Here is a 21,550-nt window from a genome sequence, read left to right on the forward strand (position 1 = left end):
AAGGTGTTTGTCCCTAAACTCATCAGATATTTGCATCAACCTCAATGCCTCGCACACAGCACGGCTTCGATCCGCACTGCTGGCATGTGGCTTCTTAAGAGACAGCCTAATGCACCTGAAATGGGATCCAGGTGAGCCCAGGCAGCCGGGGCTGACGCCCCATCTCGCACCCGTGGCTTGCAGCTCCAACCCTAGCTGCAAACAGAGAAAGAAATGCGGATGCAATCCCACAAAGTGGGAACCTCCCCTGAGCTTAGCCAAGTTCTAAAGAGCTCCATAAACGTTGATATTTTTGGTATCATAATTATTATTAGGTAATGTAACTTTTCATATTATTACCCCAGGCAACGCCCCAGGCCTGGGGCAGAGGGGCTGGGAAGTGCCCGGCGGAGAAGGCCCTGGGGGTGCTGGCTGACAGCGGCTGGGCATGAGCCAGCAGTGCCCGGGTGGCCAAGCAGGCCACCAGCCCCCGGGCTTGCGTCAGCACTGGTGTGGCCAGCAGGAGCCGGGCAGGGATGGGGCCCCTGTGCTCGGCCCTGGGGAGGCCCCACCTCGAGTGCTGGGCTCAGGTTTGGGCCCCTCAGGACAAGAAGGCCCTTGAGGGGCTGGAGCGTGTCCAGAGAAGGGCAGCGGGGCTGGGGCAGGGTCTGGAGCACAAGTGTGCTGGGGGGCGGCTGAGGGGGCTGGGGGGGTTTAGCCTGGAGAAGAGGAGGCTGAGGGGAGACTTTCTTGCTCTCCTCAACTGTCTGAAAGGAGGGTGTAAGTGAGGTGGGGGTTGGTCTCTTCTCCCAGTAGGAAGCGATAGGACGAGAGGAAACAGCCTGTAAGCTGCGTCAGGGGAGGTTTAGATTGGATATTAGGAAAAATGTATTACTGGAAGAGCAGTCAGGCATTGTAAGAGGCTGCCCAGAGAGGTGGGGGAGTCAGCGTCCCTGGGGGTGTTCAAAAACCATGTAGACACGGCACTTCAGGGCACGGTTTAGGAGGCTTGGTGGTGTTGGGTTGGTGACTTGATGATCCTACAGGTCTTTTCCAACCTCAATGATTCTATGATTATTTCCTTCCCCAAATCCGGCTTTTGCAATGGTTTTGCTACATCCCTGCATGGGATGAGTTGCCCAAGAGTGCTGCCCTCCCCCGTCTGTCACCTGGAGTGGATGCTGGAACCCAAGCAGGGACGAGTGGGCAGCGGTGGGGACCCTCTTACACTTCCCCGTCTCTCCCCTACATCCACAAACCCTGTAGCAAGGCAGCGAGATGGCGACAGGTAGGGACCTGTGATCCAGTTGTTGCTGCCCATGAAGTTATTCCAAAGGATCAGTAAGCTCTGAAGTAACATCCTGGGGACAAATATGTCCCAGAGAGGCTCAACTGCCACCAAAAACCTCTCCAGTTCATGACCTGGCATCTCCTGCACCATCCCACCCCCCTCCCAACCCGCGCGGAGCCACCCAGCTCATTTTCGTACATACGCTGTTATACAAACAGAGCTGTTGCAGCCAAATCAAATCTCCTCAAATATCAGTCGTCTTCCCCATTTAGCGCTAATCCAAACAGTAATTTGTTTATGCAAATTAGAGCTCTAATTTTGTATTAGTCCAAACTATGCTCATAATGCTATTAGCAGAACGTATATAAACCGCGCATTACTGGAGAATATCTGTAAATTAAGATCCTGCTATCCTATCAGCAGAATGCAAACCCCGGAGAGCATTACCTTTAAATGAACATGTGCTGCAAAGAAAAAGAGAATTGTAAAATGTAATAGTTACATTTCTTAGTGCTTAGCATGACAGCCTATTCATTTCAGCGGGCTGTTGCCACTGGCTACCGCGCTCAGAGAATCGCTGCCTGGTTTTCGCAGAGGGGATGGGGCACAAAGAAGCTGCTGCCCCGGTTCCCGTTTCCCCAAGGGCTTGGTCCTCTGAAACCGCTCCAGAGAGGAACATCAAGTCTTCATTTTTACAAAACCAGGTTACTGGCAAAGAGCCACAGTGGTGGCATTGTTGTCTGAAGGTACCGATGATGGGAGGGACACTAGGGCCACCCGTGGACCAGCTGGTAGCTCACAGCAAACCTCTGCAAGCCCAAGGTTGCAGCCAGCGTTGGCTGTAGGACCTGGAGAAAGGTCTTGTGGCTGTAACAGTGGCCTAATGCAGCCAATAAAAATTATATCGAGTATCGAATGACAGCAGGGCGAGGGAGGGGATTCTGCCCCTCTGCTCTGATCTGGTGAGACCCCCCCGGAGCCCTGCGTCCAGCTCTGGGGTCCCCAGCACAGCACAGACACGGACCTGTTGCAGCAGGTCCAGAGGAGGGACACGGAAATGGTGCGAGGGCTGGAACCCCTCTGGTGGGGAGAGAGGCTGGGAGAGTTGGGGTTGCTCAGCCTGGGGAAGAGAAGGCTGCGGGGAGACCTTATTGCAGCCTCTTAGTACTTAAAGGGGGCTGATAAAGATGGGGACAGGCTTTTTAGCAGGGCCTGCAGCGACAGGACAAGGTGAAATGGTTTTAAACTAAAAGAGGGGAGATTCAGACTAGATCTAAGGAAGAAATGTTTTATGCTGAGGGTTGTGAGACAGTGGCCCAGGTTGCCCCGAGAGGTGGTCGATGCCCCATCCCTGGGAACATCCCAGGTCAGGTTGGACGGGGCTCTGAGCAACCTGATCTAGTTGAAGCTGTCCCTGCTCACTGCAGGGGGTTAGACTGGATGACCTTTAAGTTCCCTTCCAACCCAAACCACTCTATGATTCTGTGATTCTATGATTTGCTGTGCAACACTGGCCCATCTCTACGAACCCAGCTGGAGGATGGGAGCCATCCTCTTCTCTCAGTCTGCTTCCCTCTGGGGAGTTTGCTAGTCGCCTCTAAACCACTCCATGATTCTATGATTCTAACAAAGGTATTGGAATATAGCAAAGCACCACCACCGCTGAGACACCAAGACCCATCCCAGCTCAAGCTCTCCCCCTCCTCCTCTTCCTCCTGCTGAAGCAGCTCCAGCAGCGCTCCGGGATGCTCCACGCCACCATCCACGGGATCTGCAGCGCCGGTGGCTTTTGGGCTCCTGTTTTCCCAACACTTTTAAGCATCAACCCCTTCAAGGAGGTTCTGTAAAGTCTTCTTCAGCAAACACAGTTGGAAAAAAGCCTCCTGAAAACTCCCGAGTCCGCAGGACAGAAGCAGCCGGAACTGCTGACTGCGAAGGGAACCGTCCGAACAACAGGCAGAGACCGGGCATTCGCTTGCTGTATCCGCCGTCCCTGATACACGCAGGGGGTCGGTTAGTGACCGGAGATGTATTTATGTTGGTTTTGACACAGAAAACATGGAAGAATGCCTATAAAATGTTACTGATCGAGATGTGAGGCCTGGATGTTATTTCATAAGTATGTGTATATATGCATCATGTATATTATATATATATTTCATGTGTGTAGTACAGATTATATATTTTAAATATATTTTACTATAAAATATATAGGTATTGCATATATGCAATTATATATATTAATATATATATATATATATAAAATCTGTGGATAATATATATCTATATATAGAATCATTAAGGTCAGAAAAGACCTCTAGGATAATCAAGTCCAAATGTTGTGTCTATAGATATAGGTATAGCTATACATAGATATACATATTATTGAATATATACTGAATACTGATATTAAAATATATTATCTATAGATTATATATAATAATATATAGATACGAATATAAAATCTATATATTATTAACTATCAATTATGTCTAGATATTATTGAATATATATACTTTATTGAATATATATACTAAATACATATATTGAATTATCAATCTATAAATGGAGGAGGGGAGGGCACTCGCAGCCCCGGCTCCGTCGGGAGCAAAACCTTGTTACTGCCCCAAATCCAAAGCGCCAGATCAAAGCCTTCCTCCCTCCCTTCCATTTAGCAGAGACATCCCATTACATAGATAAACACACACACATATTTATGAATATATATATGAAAAGTGATATATAGAGAGATATCTAGAGATACATATAATCTAACAATATATATAATAGAAATATAGGTATATAGATATATAGGTATAAATAGACATGTAATATGTCTTATGTATCTATGATTTATATATAAGCCTCTATTTAATATATCTATCTATAATCTCTATATCTATATAGAAATTCTATACCAATAGAGATATATAATCTCTCTCTATAGATTCTATATTATATAGAGATATCTGTATATAGATCTAGGTATATAATCTCTATATCTATAAAGATTATTTCTATCTACATATCTAGAAATATTCAATATATATTGAAATATATTATCTGTAGATAATATCTATATAGATATATAGAAACAGGTATCCATATAGATGTCTCTGTCTCTATATCCATATCTATATCTACATAGATAATCTCTATCCATACCTATAGCTATATAAATATCTCTATCTACGTATCTATACATATTATCTATAGTTAATATATATTTCAATATACAGAATATAAACATATGTCTATTTAATAATATACATTAGATTATTATATATAGACACACATATACATATGTGCATGTATAGATGGGAAATAATATCCGGGCCTCATATCTCGTGACAGCCCAACCCTAGAACCCACGGCACACCAAAGCTACACCAACAGCACGCTCCAAACAAGAAGCTTCTGCACGGGCTCCGGTTCTCCTTGGCTGCCCCTAACCAACCCGGCCTTGGCACACCCAAAACCCTCCCCGCTTCTCCGGGCACGGGCGGACGGCCCACAGCATCACTTGCTACCTCTCCAGCGCCGCGTTTTTCTGCCTCAAACAATAACTTCGAGAACTGCTCCTATCCTCGGTGCGCTTCCTTGGAAAAACATCAGCCGGGTGCAGAATAAAAAATGTAGGGAGGAAAAAAAATAACCCCTCTTACGGCTGCAATATCAATAAAATCCAACCAAACCCAAGTCGTGCGCAGCCCCAGGGGCTGCTCACGCCGCCTCAGCCTAAACAGCGCTGGTTTAAGCACCAGTTTAAGACCTGTGCTGGTTGAATCGCCCAAATCCTCAGGATATTTATTTTCTCGCTTTGCTGCACTCACTCAACCCATTGAAGCGGTTGCACACTCCGGCGCTCCTTGTTAGAAAGTCACCATTTATCAAGAGTTATTACCCGGTGGCATCTGACCCCTGGTATGTGAGCAGAGAGCAAGGCAGGTAGCAGCTGCCAAGCAAACAGCAACAGCTGCAGATTATAAAACGTTTTATACTTTTATAAAGCAATATTAATAAAAAAAAAAAAAAAAAAGCCAGTATAAGAGGAGCGCAGCAGCGATGCGGGCAGCGGCATGCTCTCCTCTCCGGCAGTCCTTAGGGTTGGTCAAGCCCCAGACGCGTGGGACCGTGGGTGCTGCATCACCCATTAAGGACGTGCCCGCTGGGATAATTCCAAGGATTTTGGAAGAGGGCATCAAAAAGCATCTCACTTTGCAAAGGGAGTGGGACTGAACCCCATCCAACTTGTAGTCGTTGCTTTTTTGACGTAGAAAAACGACCATCTAGGTGGTCTCCAAGCAAAGCTTTGGCAGAGCATCGCCTCAGACTGCCAAAGCCCCAAGTGCCACCAGACTAAAGTCTCAACCAGTGGCTCACCTTGAGTGCTCTGGGGGCTTGACCACCTCCATTGGGTGGTGGAAATGCCTGAGCAGGGATGTCCCCAGCACCCTCAGCCTCTGCGGAGGCTCTACACCAGGCCAGCTCCTCATGTGGAAACCCTACTGTCTAAAAAGTCAATGTTAATGGGGGTTATCCCCACCATGGGTGCCGCGGGTCCCAATAAGCCACCTTAAAACACCTCCCCAGGGCGCTTCACTATTTTTATTTCTATTTATTCCACTTTAACCTCAGAGGCTGCCTCCTCCACCCTTCACTCCCTGGAAATTGGAGGTGCAACTTTGCAGGGGGGTATGCCCGGGGCTGGTGGACCCCTGTCTGTAAATGTTCATGCCGTCGCGGGGGGTCCCGATGCAAACGCAACGGGAGATGAGACGCCGCCCACTGGGAATCACCGGCAATGCTTCGCGGGGGATTTCGGCAGCTGAATGCACATGTTGGGCTCAGCTTTTGCCACATCTTTTGTTTTATAGGGTATAATTTCTTAGAATACTTATTATATTCATTATTTATTCTATTAATTAGAATAATGATTATATTTACGTATATTATAGGAGCCATAACAGATGTAAAATTGAAGGTAAAGTACGTTTTATATCAAAAGATCATGGTGGAACCTAAGGCCACACAGAAGAGTGGGGGGGGAAACTTAATTGCCCAACCTTCACCCGTAGGAAACCTCTATTTTCCTCTTAAGAGAAGTTGTTGCTCCCAAGCGGGTGTGTAGCCCCAACACAACCACCGGTGTGTATCCCCCTCCCCATTAGTGACATCCGACCCGGCAGCGGCAGGAGAAAGCCACCGGCGAGGTGGGCGAGGGGAAGGATGGCTGTAACGGAGGGCAAGGAGCCACACCGAACACCCTGTCGCTTTTCATCGGCAGTGGTGTCACAGCTCTCCGTTGAATTGTTACCCTAATGGAAAGGACGGCCTTTGGAAATGAACTGTACTGAGAAAAGAGGATAAAATTAATGAGATAATAGCCGGGCCAAGGACCTGAAGAATACGCCGGCCCCTCGACATGAGGGGCTTGTAATTCCCTTTCTGCCGCACAAGCCCGCGGATCTAAAGAGTCCTCCCGTCCGTCCAGAAGGCCCGCTCCGGCAGGAAATTTCATTAACGCTGGAAAATAGGAAAGGTATTAAGCGTGGATAATGAAGGCCAGAGTGTGAACAGTGCCTTAAGATAGTCTTCTTTCTAGCCTTTGTAATGGGAGGCATGAACTTTCCCTTCAAATCCATTTCTAATCCATTTGAAATACTACAGCAAATTATCTTCCCTTCAGCCCGAAAGCGGCCAGCCAATTTACTCCGAATAGAAGTGACAATGCTACAGAATTTATCGCCATAACCTTGACTACACAAGGTTGAGGGTTGTCTTTCCCCCACCCCCAGGGTGGACAGGGGAAGAAAAATTTTTAATGAAAAGGGGGTAGGGGAACGCTATAAAAATGTTTAAATACAGCATCGTAGCTGTCGGAGGTCCACCGCCGACACCGGGGCCAAGCGCAATGGGAAAATCGCAGCTTCTGGCACTAAAAATATTACAGGGGGACGTCCTGGGCTGACAAAGACACTCTGCAAGTTGAGATCTGGGCTCTTCCCTTGAATCCCTCAGAGCAGCAGCAACTTTGCCCAAGTCTGGCCATTTCATGCTGTTGCTTCATAAATACTCATGTTGACCATGTCTGATTATTCTTATTCTCTTTCCCATGATTAAACATCAAGCTACTGTGTCCTTCATAGAATCATAGAATCATTTTGGTTGGAAGAGACCTTTAAGATCACTGAGTCCGACCACCAACCTAACATTGCCAAGTCCACCACTAAGCCATGTCCCTGAGCGCCACATTTACACGTCTTTTAAATATCTCCCAAGATGGTGACTCGACCCCTTCCCTGGGCAGCCTGTTCCAGTGCTTGATAACCCTTTTGGTAAAGAAATCTGTCCTAATATCCAATCTAAACCTCCCCTGACGCAACTTGAGGCCATTTCCTCTTGTTCTATTACTAGTGACTTGGGAGCAGAGACCAACCCCCCCCCTCACTCCAGCCCCTCTCAGGCAGCTGCAGAGAGCGAGAAGGGCTCCCCTCAGCCTCCTCTTCTCCAGGCTAAACCCCACCAGCTCCCTCAGCCGCCCCCCAGCACACTTGTGCTCCAGACCCTGCCCCAGCCCCGCTGCCCTTCTCTGGACACGCTCCAGCCCCTCAAGGGCCTTCTTGTCCCGAGGGGCCCAAAACTGAATAGAGTACTCAAGGTGGGGCCTCCCCAGTGCCGAGCACAAAGGGACGATCACTGCCCTAGTCCTGCTGGCCACACTATTTCTGATACAAAATTTCCTCCAGTATTTTCTGTTTGAACAAATTCCCGTCGCTTGGGAAATGGAAATATTGGGTCCTTCCTCCAGCCTCTTCTGCAAGACCAACTTCACATCACTTGGGAAATGGAAACGTTTCTTCCAAGAGAGCGGTAAACCCAAAGCGAAACTGGACCAAGAGGGAGAAAAGGTCTCAGCGACACAACGTGGAGTCAACAGTCAGTTGATGCCCAGCTCAATGAGCCTTTCTTGCCTTCAACACAGGGAAGCTGATCACAATGGAGGAAAACCACCAAACCTTCAGCCAGGAGCCAGCAAACGCTGCTACTGAAATATGTTCCCCTCTTAAATAGATCAGAAAACCAGGAGGTTTCCAAGCCAATGTGGAAAGCGAGGGTTAGCCACCCTCGCCCCGCCACACAGCAGGAGCTATAGGAGATGCTCAGATTTAACACCCTCAAGCTATGCACACGAGCATGCACTCAACACACGAGACTATCTGATCCAAAAAACCCACACAAACACCTGCATAAATGCACTGGCACTCGAAATATTAGAGTATCTGATGTATAAAAATTAAACACAAAACCAAGAGCAGAGCAAGAGCATCCCAACGGCATTTCAGCCAGCTGAAACGGAGAGGATTTCTTGGCGCTGAAGGCAATACAAGTGGCTCTTAAAGGATGGTTTTCTTTTACTCCTGGATATCTTCTTTAGGTTTAGCTTATTTTTTTTAAGTAATCCTTATATAGTAAGAAATCACATTTGCATGCTGGCATTTGATTCCTGAGGAAAGAGCAGATCATAACCAGGGCAACAGTTATGGACAGCATCAAGGAGCGGAAAGGCAGGAGGGACCTCGTCCACTCCAAGCCACCCTGGTGGCAATGCAAAACCCTGATTTGGGAGAAATAGTTTTAAAAAAAACCCCAAAACAAAACACAACATCCTCTATCCTTAGCATGCAGCAGAACAAACCACAGGATTTGGGCTTAAAAGTGCTCCTCAAATATGCCAGCAGCTCTCCGAGCTCCAGCACCAGTTCCCATCAGAAGCCGCTCTGATCTCCCATAACGCCTCTATCCCCACCTGCTTGAAGATCCCAAACCCACAGAAAAAACCAAGTAATTTCTTTTAAATGCTTGATTTAGGGAATTTATATCATCATTATTGTTTTCTTCTTAAAAATAAAAGATTAAATCTCAAATAAACACTTTCTACTTTAAGACCTAATTTATTTAAAGAACCGGATTTCCATTACTCAAATAATTTAGTCCGCTCACTATGATATTTGAGGTTGAAAAAGCGAACATAAATTGAAAAATAGAAAACCACGTCTTCTTCCAATATACAAACATAAATACAGGGGATCCATTAGTTTTAAATACATAGTGACCAGGAATAACCTGTTAATTTATCCGTAAACAATTCTCTACTTTCAATAATTAGTTCTAATTATGAAACACTTTCAAAAACTATTGTAATTTTGTTCAATTGAACCTGAATTTCCATTCAAATGCAGCTTAATGTTAATCTCAAGAAAAAAAAAAACAATGCAGCACAGATCTCATTTACCATTTTCAAAACCAGAGAAAAAATACCAACCTCAATGAGTACCTATTAAGGTACCTAATTGCCTAAATAAAGATGTACCTACCTAATAAATCCTCCTGACTTGTGAAAGAAAAATAGTTGCAAGTACATTAGAATGGTTACCAACCAACAAAAGTAAAGATTCCTCCAGAAAAACAGCTGGTGAATAAACACGGGCAACAAGACTAGACCTGACAATTGAAAGCAAGGGTTTCCAGCTCATGGATTTAAACCCTAATTACTCCTAATCTCAGCAATTAAATCAGAGTGAGCTGCGATGGTGCTGTGCGGCCACATGTATAGGGCTGAAATAATGGGGATGGGATGGCTTGCTTGGTGGGTAGTGCTGATGTAAGATGGTGATATGGTGGACGAGCAGATGATCAGCCAACCTGACACAGTCAATTTGTGCCATTTTTGGCATGACAGATCCACTGACCTCCCTCGGCAGCCCCGGCAGCACAGGCCCCTGTCCTCCCCTTGCCCGAGCATGCTTCCACATTGAATAGAATCATAGAATCATTAAGGTTGGAAAAGACCTCTCGGATCAGCAAGGCCAACCACCAACCCAACACCACCAGCCTTCCTAAACCATGCCCTGAAGTGCCGTGTCTACATGGTTTTTGAACACCTCCAGGGATGGTGATTCCCCCACCTCTCTGGGCAGTCTCTTACAATGCCTGACCACTCTTCCAGTAAAGGTATTTGTCCTACTATCCAAACTAAACCTCCCCTGATGCAGCTTCAGGCTGTTTCCTCTTGTCCTATCGCTTGTTACTGGAAGAAGAGACCAACCACCACCTCACTTACACTGTCCTCTCAGGCAGCTGCAGAGAGTGAGAAGGGCTCCCCTCAGCCTCCTCTTCTCCAGGCTAAACCCCCCCAGCTCCCTCAGCCGCCCCCCAGCACACTTGTGCTCCAGACCCTGCCCCAGCTCTGCTGCCCTTCTCTGGACACGCTCCAGCCCCTCAAGGCCCTTCTTGTCCCGAGGGGCCCAAACCTGAGCCCAGCACTCGAGGTGGGGCCTCCCCAGGGCCGAGCACAGGGGCCCCATCCCTGCCCGGCTCCTGCTGGCCACACCAGTGCTGACACAAGCCCGGGGGCTGGTGGCCTCCTTGGCCACCTGGGCACTGCTGGCTCATGCCCAGCCGGCTGTCAGCCAGCACCCCCAGGGCCTTCTCCGCCGGGCACTTCCCAGCCCCTCTGCCCCAGGCCTGGAGCGTTGCCTGGGGTTGGTGTGACCCAAGGGCAGGACCCGGCACTTGGCCTTGTTAAACCTCATACAGTTGGCTTCTGCCTGTCCAGATCCCTCTGCAGAGCTTTCCTACACTTGAGCAGATCCATACTCCTGCCCAACTCGTTGTCTTCTGCAAACTTATTGAGGGCATGCTCAATTCCCTCATCCAGATCATTGATAAAGATACTAAACAAGACTGACCCCAACACTGAGCCCTGGGGAACCCCGCTCTTGACCAGCTGCCAACTGGATTTAGCTCCATTCACCACAACTCTCTGGGCTCAGCCAGCCAGCCATTTTTCACCCCACATGCCACAGTCGTCACCGTAGAAGCTGTAACACCAACAGCAAAGCCACCTGGAACGTCGGCAAAGAATACAAACTGCCTTTGAAACATTTAATATTTCCTCCATCTGTTTAAAAGCTTTTGGCTCCTCCTCCATGCCGTTGCCAATGCTATTATCAAAGCTATCTAAATGGATTTCTTCTTCACAGTTCAACCCATTACTTCATCCTGCAATCAAAACCATCACAGTCATTTTTATGGCTGCATGTTGTATAAGAACCATTTGATTATACCCGCAATGCAGGGCTGTTGAGGGTTTTTTTGTGGCTTCCCCCAATGTCCATATTCCATAGGCACGATGGCTCTTCCTTCCAGTCCTCACAGAGGCCGGAGAAGTTCTCTCCTCCAATAATTACGCTCGGAAAGACCCAGATATGAAAATAATATCCCAGTCTTCTTGCAGTGCGTTCTCAAAGGGCTGTAAAACTTACAGCCAACCTTGCACTAAACTGATGGAGAACATTTCATAGAATCATTGAACGGTTTGGGTTGGGAGGGACCTTTCAAGCTCGTCTAGACCAACCCCACACACACCATGGGCAGGGACATCTCCCACTACATCAGGTTGCTCAAAGCCCTAACATGACCTTAAACTCTCCCAAGGATGGAGCATCTCCCACCTCTCTGGACAACCTGGGACAGTGTCTTACTGCCCCCAGCGGAAAAAAACTTCATCCTTCAAGTCCTACCTAAACCTACCATCTTTCAGTTTAAAACCATTAACCCTTGGCCTATTGCTTCAGGCTTCATTAAAAAGTCTGCCCCCATCTTTCTTATCAGCCCCGTTAGGTACTGAAAAGCCACAAGAAGGTCTCCCCGCAGCCTTCTCTTCCCCAGGCTGAACAACCCCAACTCTCCCAGCCTCTCTCCCCACCAGAGGGGTTCCAGCCCTCGCACCATTTCCGTGTCCCTCCTTCGGACCTGCTGCAACAGGTCCATGTCTGTGCTGTGCTGGGGACCCCAGAGCTGGACGCAGGGCTCTGGGGGGGTCTCCTTAGAGCGGAGCAGAGGGGCAGAATCCCCTCCCTCACCCTGCTGGCCCCGCTGCTGGGGATCCAGCCCAGGATACCGTTGGCTTTCTGAGCTGCAAGCACAAATTGCCAGCTCATGTCCCATTTTTCACCCACCAGTTCCCCCAAGTCCTTCTCTTTGGGACTGCTCTCAATCTCTTCATCCCCCAATTTGTATTAATACTGGTGATTGCCCCAACCCATGTGCAGGACCTCGCACTTGGCCACGTTGAACCTCAAGAGGTTTGCATGGGCCCACTCCTCAAGCCTGTCACAGTCCCGTTGGTTGCCATCCCTTCCCTCTAGGGTATAATTTTCTCCCAATGGATTTATTGCCGTTGCTCTCTTGAAGGCGTTTCAGCCCCACACTGGCGCTCCCTTTCATTTCTCGCTCGCCTCCAAGAAAAGTCACAACAAAGGCTTCACGCTGCGCTTGCCAGCCCTGCGGTGCTGGGCACACCATCCCAGTCACTTGGCGTGGATGAACCCATATGCCAGGGAAAGCATTTAAATCACACCAGGACCTTACAAAACACAGAGGAGATACAATTATCACCTCAAGGAGCTTACAGCAGTGTTACAGAGGAGAGCTCTTCTCCCTGTCCAAAATCACTCCTGTTTGCTGAATCACTGCTATTGTTTGCAACCCCATTCATTCCTGCGAGAGAGATGAAGAGCCTGGCTGCAAAACCAGCTCCATGTGCCATGCACGGAGAACAGAGGAAAGCATCTGCCTCGTGACCTGCTGCATTGAAGGACTGACGTGGCCAGATGGGGAAGGCAGGGATGGTTCAGGCCATTTCAGAGCAGCTCACCACACTTCGGTACCAGCTGGAGAGGGTTGGAGCTGGACTGTCCAGGGGGCAGTCTGGAGAGCATCAAAAAGGGTGCAACCATGCAACCACATAGCCTGTTTGACCTGTGGGAGACTTCAAAAGTCTCTTTGTCACCCCAGTGGACTAAGCCCTCCTTCCCTCTTCAACCATCTTCCAATTATGCAAACCATTTGCTCTTTCCTCACTCCCCCAGGCAAGCAGAGTCGTAGGATGCCCACTCAGAGGAGGGCAAAGGTGTGGGGTCACTGCACCAAGAAGGGCAGCAAGGGTCATCGTGAGAAACTTTGCTCCCATAGCTTCACTTGAGCTACATGCCAGACAGCAGTGAGCAACCAAAAACTGAGAGCCCTGGACCAGGAGGAGGTAAAAAGCATGGCCATCTTCCATTGGAAACATCTTCATAGAATCATAGAATCATTAAGGTTGGAAAAGACCTCTAGGATCATCAAGTCCAACCATCAACCCAACTCCCCCAGGTCTCATAAACCATGCCCTCAAGTGCCATGTCCACATGGTTTTTGAAAACCTCCAGGGATGGTGACTCCACCACCTCTCTGGGCAGCCTCTTCCAATGCCTGACCACTCTTTCAGTAAAAACATTTTTCCTAATACCCAGTCTAAACCTCCCCTGACGCAGCTTGAGGCCATAAGAGCAAGCTATGAAGTTGTTTTTAAACTAGATGAAACCCAGGGAAGAGAAGAGGGTTTTTAATAAACTTAAGAGAAATGCTTGCTACCTAATTAACCAAGAAAGCCAAATGGGAGCATCCTGCATCCTTGCCATCAACCCTAGTCTGCTTTGAGACACCGCAAGGGAGCACACGAGGCCACAAGGAAACCAAAAGCAGATGTGTGCTTTCAGGGTTTTAACCCCCACACCCTAAAGGCGATGCGTTCACCTGGTGCCTGTTCAAGCTGCAGGGTGCAAAAAACCCTTCCAGATTCACAAAGCCAAAGCACGAAGAGCCTCCTTGGACAACACACCACACCGTGTGAACTAACACAGCTACCCCAAAACCATTGGTACAGGTACAGTCAGCAATTTCATTAAGGCAGCTGAAATCATTTGCATAGATTTTACCCAGAGAAAGAAATCCAACACAGGCTGGGTTTCGAGCCATTTAGGACGTCCTCTCTCTATGTAAACAGGTGTAAAGATCCCAGCTTTGGTTGAATTGGCCCAATTGCCTGTGCAGCCCAACCTCTAACGGGTGATTTGGCAGGGAGTCATATCCAACCCTAGGCTAAGCCTCACCTTATGTCTCAACCCCTTTTTCCAGGAAAAGTCAAAGAAAGGAGCCGGAACGTTGAGCACCAACGTCTACCCTGAGGCTTTATCTCTTCACAGTATCACTTGTTGGTCAACAACCACCAAAGGACACAGGAGAGGTTAATGGCTTGAGCAGCAACAACAAATTGAAAGAAGCAAATAACCTCTAATGTCCCATGACATGTTCAGTCTCCCTGCGACTGCATTTCCTCTCCAGCCCCTTCATCTTCAACTATTATGCATGTCAACAGGCTTTCCACCACCTCTGCAATCTTCCTGCTACTATTCCCACTCCCAGCGGTGTCGCAAGCCACCTGAATATTTAGGAAGTTCATGGTAATGTTACAAAACTACTTTTAGGACTGGTCCTTTCTCATTTGTAAATGCTTTAAAATTCTTGGAAGATGTTTTTACCCAGCAGCACTCTCCATCTCAATGCTGGCAGGCTGGGGGAGAGGTTTACAGACTGGGAAGGGCTCTGAGTTAGTTATTTAATTCCATTTTTCACATTTCTCCCATGCAAATAAGAATATGATGCTATATGAAGTCTCAGGGCACTGTGTCTGTTCCCACTGTGCCCACCTCAGCCCCATCCTCTCAGCTTTGAGTTCTGCAGTCTTTTACCTCTTCTCTTTGCAAGCTAGAAGTATATTCCTGCCCAAACAAGCTCGCAACAGAAGGCTTTGATGGGATAGCAAGACGAGAAGAAGAAAAACTCATCAACACCAGTAAGAATGATGGTGGAAGGTGGTCCAAGCATGACAGCTTCCTACTGTCCTACTGTCCTCAGCAAATGCAGGAGAGCATCAGACAAGGGGATGTTCAAAGAGGGTCAGCTGGAAAGGGGCCAGCAAGTGCCAACACCCAGAGGTGGTGGGATATTTAAGAAGCTAATGCGGGACATTGTGGTCAGCAGGTCGAGGGAGGGGCTTCTCCCCCTCTGCTCCGCTCTGGTGAGACACCCCACCCCCCACCAGAGCACTGCATCCAGCTCTGGGGTCCCCAGCACAGCACAGACACGGACCTGTTGGAGCGGGTCTGGAGGAGGCCACAATATGATGAGGGGGCTGGAACATCTGCCCTGAAGCACCCCTTTCTAGAGAAGAAAAGGCTCCAGGGACACCTTATAGTGGCCTTCCATTACTTAAACGGGGCTTACAAGAAAGATGGGGATGGACTCTTTATCAGGGAATGTAATGAAAGGATGAGGGGTAACGGTTTTAAACTGAAAGAGAGTAGATTTAGGTTAGATATTAGGAAGAAATTCTTTACTGTGAGGGTGGTGTGACACTGGACCAGCTTGCCCCAAGAGGTGGTCAATGCCCCATGACTGGAAACATGCAAGGCCAGGTTGGATGGAGCTTTGAGCAACCTGATCTGGTTAAAGATGTCCCTGCCCATGGCAGGGGGTTGGACTGGATGATCTTTAAAGTCCCTTCCAACCCAAACCATTCTATGATTCTATGGCATCACCAGGCTGCTAACCCAACACAGGCAGAACAGCTCAGAGCCAGTCTTGTGGAGGAAGCATCACTCTCTGCGGGCCATTTCCGAACTCACAGAACCTTCCAGTACCTTCGCAGAGGATTATTGTAGATAGATATTGACTGAGGGTTTAATTACCTGGGGATAACAAGAGAGTTTTCCTGTTAAATTTGGAAGTTTTGCTAATGCCATGAGTTTAATTGCCATCTCCTTTTCTAACATAGCTGGAATTGAGTAACCACATCCTGGTGACAAAGGGAAAACCGAAAAGCCATCGGCTGATACAGACACAAAACTAATGTGAGATCGTAATTGTTACTGTATCCATTGAAACCCCTGTCCCTAAATCAAGGTTAAATAAGATTTCCCTGGTGCACTGGGGTCATCCTGGCCTTAGCACAAGGGCGAATTTCACCCATATTGTGCAAACGTAAGTGTCTCTGCTCCACTATCATTTTTACCTCCACATGTGCTGCTGCATCAGCAGACTTACTGAGTGCTATGGCTCCTCTCATCCTGATGGCAAGGACAGGGAAAAGGGAGAGAGGATTGCCCACTCCTTCCCTTGAGGCTTTTTGGCTGGAGGACATGCCCTGCTAAGATCATCGCCCTGAAGGTGGAGGGTTCTCCACCCTCCGGCACTACAGGAATGCAGGCACACATCCAAATTACACAGTCTTTTAAAATCACTTCTGACCTCTCCTGTGAGTCTTACGCTTTGTGAGACCTCTGAAGCACCAGAAACCAGCCAAAGCCACCCCAGCGCACTGGCTGTCCCTCCGTATTATGCATACCCTGTGAGAGATATTATGTCATGCACCTCATTTCTTGCCATAAACCCACAACCAGGCTCCCGTATGGTTTTTCCTTCTGCACTTTCCGCACCACCATCACGTCAGCCTCACCCACGCAAAGGTGCCCGGCTCCGCCAGTTAAATGCATCTTTGCTGAGCTGCCAGTAGGACAATATTACTCTCGGCAGGATGCCGCTTCTGCCTGTAATTAATGTTTCATCATCGTTCCTGAAAGCAAACAGCTGCTGCGGTCTCAATCACTCATCTTCTTGTGGCTCTCGCTTTCCTAAAGGGTGGCTGGCATTACACGGGCCTCTTCTTTCCTGTCTTCATCTACAACCTTCTCCCGTGGTTGACAACAGCTCGGTTTATTTTGCCACCTCATGACCAAAGGGTCTCGTCCAAGATGACTGTGCTCAGACTATTTGCCAGGATTTTAATTTCACAGGGATTTCTACACAGTGCTTCTGGCCAAGACCGTGTCTACTCCAATGACTCAGTGGACTCTTCAGTCCAGGTAGGGACAAAGCAGGTTTTTGCTGAGGTCTCCTGCTCTGCTGGCTACTCTCTCCCGTTTCATTGCTCCCCCTACTTCTGCACATCCCTTTTTTTCACAATTCTGAAATGCTGCCTAAATATTCCATAGCTTCATCCTACATCTCCCTGGGTGTTTCAGTTCCTCATGCTTAGGCTCTTGCATGACTCTTCTCCAGACCTTCCAAGTGGTTAATTACCTCCTCTCCATCTTTCAGAAGACCCAGCACAAAGCAGCTCTGCTCACTCTTGGCCCATCTGGAAGGCCAACCCAAAACCCCCTTGTTTGGCTTCTCTCCAGCAAGGGGTCCAATCCCACCCACAGAGAGCCATGGAAGGATCTTCTGAAATGTTTCAAAGTTGCTCAAGTTCTCCAGCAAACTTTCCACTATAAAAACTTCTCCACTGCAACACTGGCCCAGAGTGAAGACAAAAGACCTGTTCTACAAGAGGTGATTGCCCAGATGAAGCTGTTTTCAAGGTAGGTCAACTTTCAGCCTAAAACCCATGACAGCGTCCCATTAAACCGCTTAAGATTGAGAATGGAAATGCTGACACCCCCTAATACACAGCTTTCCAACCCGCCGCTCTAATGCTGCAACAGATCAGTAATTATACCAGGAAGACCAGGGACCATTGTCCCATTAATTAGATTCCTTTTACCCCCATTAGCTCAGACGATTCGACAAAGTTCATTACAGTTTAATTCTGATTAGCTGAAAAGGATCTCTTTCAGCATATGAGACAGGCAGGTGTTACCGGCTTTAGCACCTAAGTCGTGCTCCAGCCGGGCGCCCATGCTGATGGTGACACTCTTTGGGAAGCGTCAGGTCCTGCGCCCACGTGGGTAGGACATTAATGCTTAATCCCTCCGAGGCAGCATCCTACCACCCTCCATGATGGGCTACAGAGCCCTCTAAAATGAGAAGGAAAGTGAAAGCAGGTCATAGATACTCTTCCATCCTGGCACAGGACTGATACTCCCTCATCTGCTGAGGCCGGAGTGTAATAAACCTTACTTGAGATCTCTGGATGTGCGCCAAGTGCGGCAATATTGCACCTTCCCACTTGGTTTTCTAATGCACAAATCTATACGAAGTAACATGCAAACGCCAAGCACCGGCACTGCTCGGATCGAAACGCTGTGCCTTTCCACACCGCGGGCGTTTCCCACGTTTTGCAGTACCGAGTAGATGGACGATGGAGTTACATCCAACGCTGTGCAAAGCATAAGCTGATTTTGGAAATCCCAATCAGTGGGCTCAGCCCACAATGTTAACTGCTGAGGATCAAAACCATTTCAACGCTGCATCCGTACCCGCAACGGTACGCCGGTGGCACTGAGCCATCTGCATCCCCTTCCAACCCAGAGCAGCCTCAACTTCAAATATTTTTCAAAATAATCAGGCAGACATATAGCCAAATCCCATTTGAGGCTCTCCCTCCTGCCTGCTTTCCAAAAATACCTGGTCTAATTGTTTTTTCCCAGAGACGGTTTCTTTTTAAATGCTCTTTTTCTCACGTAGGAAATAAAAATAACACCAAGAAGAGCAAGAACAGCTGATACATTTTAATTAAAGCAAACTAATATCTCGGTCAGGCAGCAGGGCTCAATGGAAAACCATGCATCAGGCACTGACTCAGCATGGAAGAGGTTAAAGAAGTTCAGCGGGGTTGCGCTTAAGGAATTATCCGCTGCTGAGAAAACCCCAACTCCCGGCCAGCTCCGGAAAGCCACGTGCCCGTGGCTATAGGGGCTTTGGCTAGGGATAGATACATATCCATGGTAATGCAATATTTAAAATTAAATTTAATTTACCTACTAAGGCTTAGAAAACAGCGTATAATGCTTCTTCTGATTCCCCCCGCCCCCGAGTGTTGGTTTTGTCACCTTTATATTATCCTAAGGAATAAATAACAGGCTCATGTTCCTACTGCAGGCTTATTTCTCTAAATTTAAAGCAGGCAGTTGTTACATATCCATATATATACCCCGTATTTAGGCTTTTAGGCAGCTCTTACAAGCTGACCCACAAACCAACTGAAGCAGTGTTGTCAGCTCCTGATTCCTTAGCAGGAACTCTTGGCTTCCCTGTAAGCAAATGATCCAGGCAGTAAATATATTAATACTAATGTTGTGTATGCTCGGATAAGTATATATACTTATATATACGTACATATATATATATATATTTTATAAATGTATTCATGTATATTTTATAAATAAATTAAGGTACCTAAAGAATTCAGGTCTACTTCCCAGTGAAAGAAAAAAAAAAGCCTGACACTTCTGAGAGCGTTGGAATATAAGATACTCACCGGGCAGACACTTAAAGAAAGTCTGCTCGAACTCGGCATATACTATAATGTATAAAAATGATTCAAAGGCACCCATCAAGGGGCAGTGTATTGGTTAGCAATACTAATTGCATTGCCTACATTACAAATGATATTGCTCCATTATTAAAGGGTCGGGACTATTTTATGTGCTCACATCTATTCAATTGGTATTTCGATCAATGGATGCATTACAAGCTTTCCCTTTAAGAGCCTAATAAACAACAAGATGGAAAGGAAAATTCACTGTAAGATGACGCTTTTAAAAATCCATTTCAAAGGGAGCTATCGGGACTTTGTAAAGCAGGTTGCAGCCGAACCAAAAGGTTGGAAATTAAGAAGTTAAGAAGGTCGTGCTAGCCCTGCGGAGAAAGGGTTGTGGGGACTGGTGAGTGAAAGGCTGGACATGAGCCAGCAATGTGTGCTCACAGCCCAGAAAGCCAACCATCTCCTGGGCTGCATCCCCAGCGGTGGGACCAGCAGGACGAGGGAGGGGATTCTCCCCCTCTGCTCCGCTCTAAGGACACCCCCCCAGAGCCCTGCGTCCAGCTCTGGGGTCCCCAGCACAGCACAGACACGGACCTGTTGGAGGGGTCCGGAGGAGGGACACGGAAATGGTGCGAGGGCTGGAACCCCTCTGGTGGGGAGAGAGGCTGGGAGAGTTGGGGTTGTTCAGCCTGGGGAAGAGAAGGCTGCGGGGAGACCTTCTTGTGGCTTTTCAGTACCTAATGGGGCTGATAAGAAAGACACTGACAGACTTTTCAGTAGGGCTTGAAGCAACAGAACAAGCGATAATGGCTTTGAACAAAAAGAGGGCGAGATAAGGAAGAAGTATTTTATGCTGAGGGTGGTGAGACACTGTCCCAGGTTGCCCAGAGGGGTGGTCGATGCCCCATCCCTGGCAACATTCCAGGTCAGGTTGGACAGGGCTCTGAGCAACCTGATCTAGTTGAAGATGTCCCTGCTCATGGCAGGAGGGTTGAACTAGATGACCTTGAAAGGTCCCTTCCAACCCAAAGCATTCGATGATTCTATGATGGTCCAAACAGAGCAGGGCAGAGCAAAGACAGGGTATGGTCTCCACCCTTTTAAAAACACCAACTCTTGGTATTCCCAACAATCCTCCTGGGATCAGAAATGAGGCATAAATTTTAATATTTCCTATATGCCCATCGATATAGACCAGCAGCTTATTGACACCCTCTGTGCGAAGCCCCGTGCAGAGGAAAGGCTTCACCAGCACCAAAAAGCCCAGCGCCAGGCGAGCAAAGCACGGCGAATGCTGGGATGCACTCCAGCATCATCTGCCTCATACACCGGCGTGACAGTAAGCCAGGGTCCAGCCGTGCCTAAATGAATGTAGATGTTTCCTAAAGCTTCCGCTGCCTTGGGAAGCGCTGTTCCAACTTTTGCAGAGGCAATAAGGAAAAAGCATCTGCACGTAATCATGTAACAGCATCTTGCTGACCACACTCAGCACCTCTGTTTGTGTGCCTGCCGTTTACAAACACACAGTCCCCTTATATCAGGCCAGAAAAATAGTAAAACTGATACCAATTAGTATGAAAATCGCCTGCTCAGGCTCAGGATTTGGCTTCTAAAATCAACTGCTTGATGGCATCATCCCGAGCAAACCTTACTGTTAGGCTCAGAGGAGTTTCCAAGCATTTCCACTAACTCTGAGATGGTTCTGCTAGTTAGAGTGGCTTAAAAGAGACCTCCTGCAGGAAAAACCACAGCCACGTGGCACGTTTCAGCCACACCGGTCATCTACTAGCCTGCTGGGGAACGTCATCTGCGCCGAGCTGTCAGCATGCTAAATCTCAGCGCGGTGACAACTCCATAGGTGCCGAGACAGCCGCATCATTTCTGTGCATCTCTCCGACTGATTTATCTGGGGAAAAAAGCCCATACGTTGGTCATATAGGCAGGGCAGGCATTCGATATGTTTCTGAGGTGTTTGGATGATCATCTGCCGAAGCCGTCGCTCATGCACAGGTTCTAGATAAAGCCCCAGCAGTGAGAGTATCGTCTGTGTGCTTCCAAACAGCACAGAGATGCCCTCAGTCGGGGACTATGCAGCAGTGAAATTAGGAAAAGGGGGATCCAACACAGAA

At 47.9% G+C, this 21,550-nt stretch overlaps 1 protein-coding gene across 1 annotated transcript in view; it reads right to left on the bottom strand.

The window, feature by feature from the left end:
- The window catches only part of ZC3H3 (zinc finger CCCH-type containing 3), a 192,638-nt gene that overhangs the window by 60,219 nt on the left and 110,869 nt on the right, over positions 1 to 21,550 (bottom strand). The window lies entirely within an intron of this gene.

Source organism: Phalacrocorax aristotelis, chromosome 2 (assembly GCF_949628215.1).
Source record: "Phalacrocorax aristotelis chromosome 2, bGulAri2.1, whole genome shotgun sequence".
NCBI classification, from domain to species: domain Eukaryota; kingdom Metazoa; phylum Chordata; class Aves; order Suliformes; family Phalacrocoracidae; genus Phalacrocorax; species Phalacrocorax aristotelis.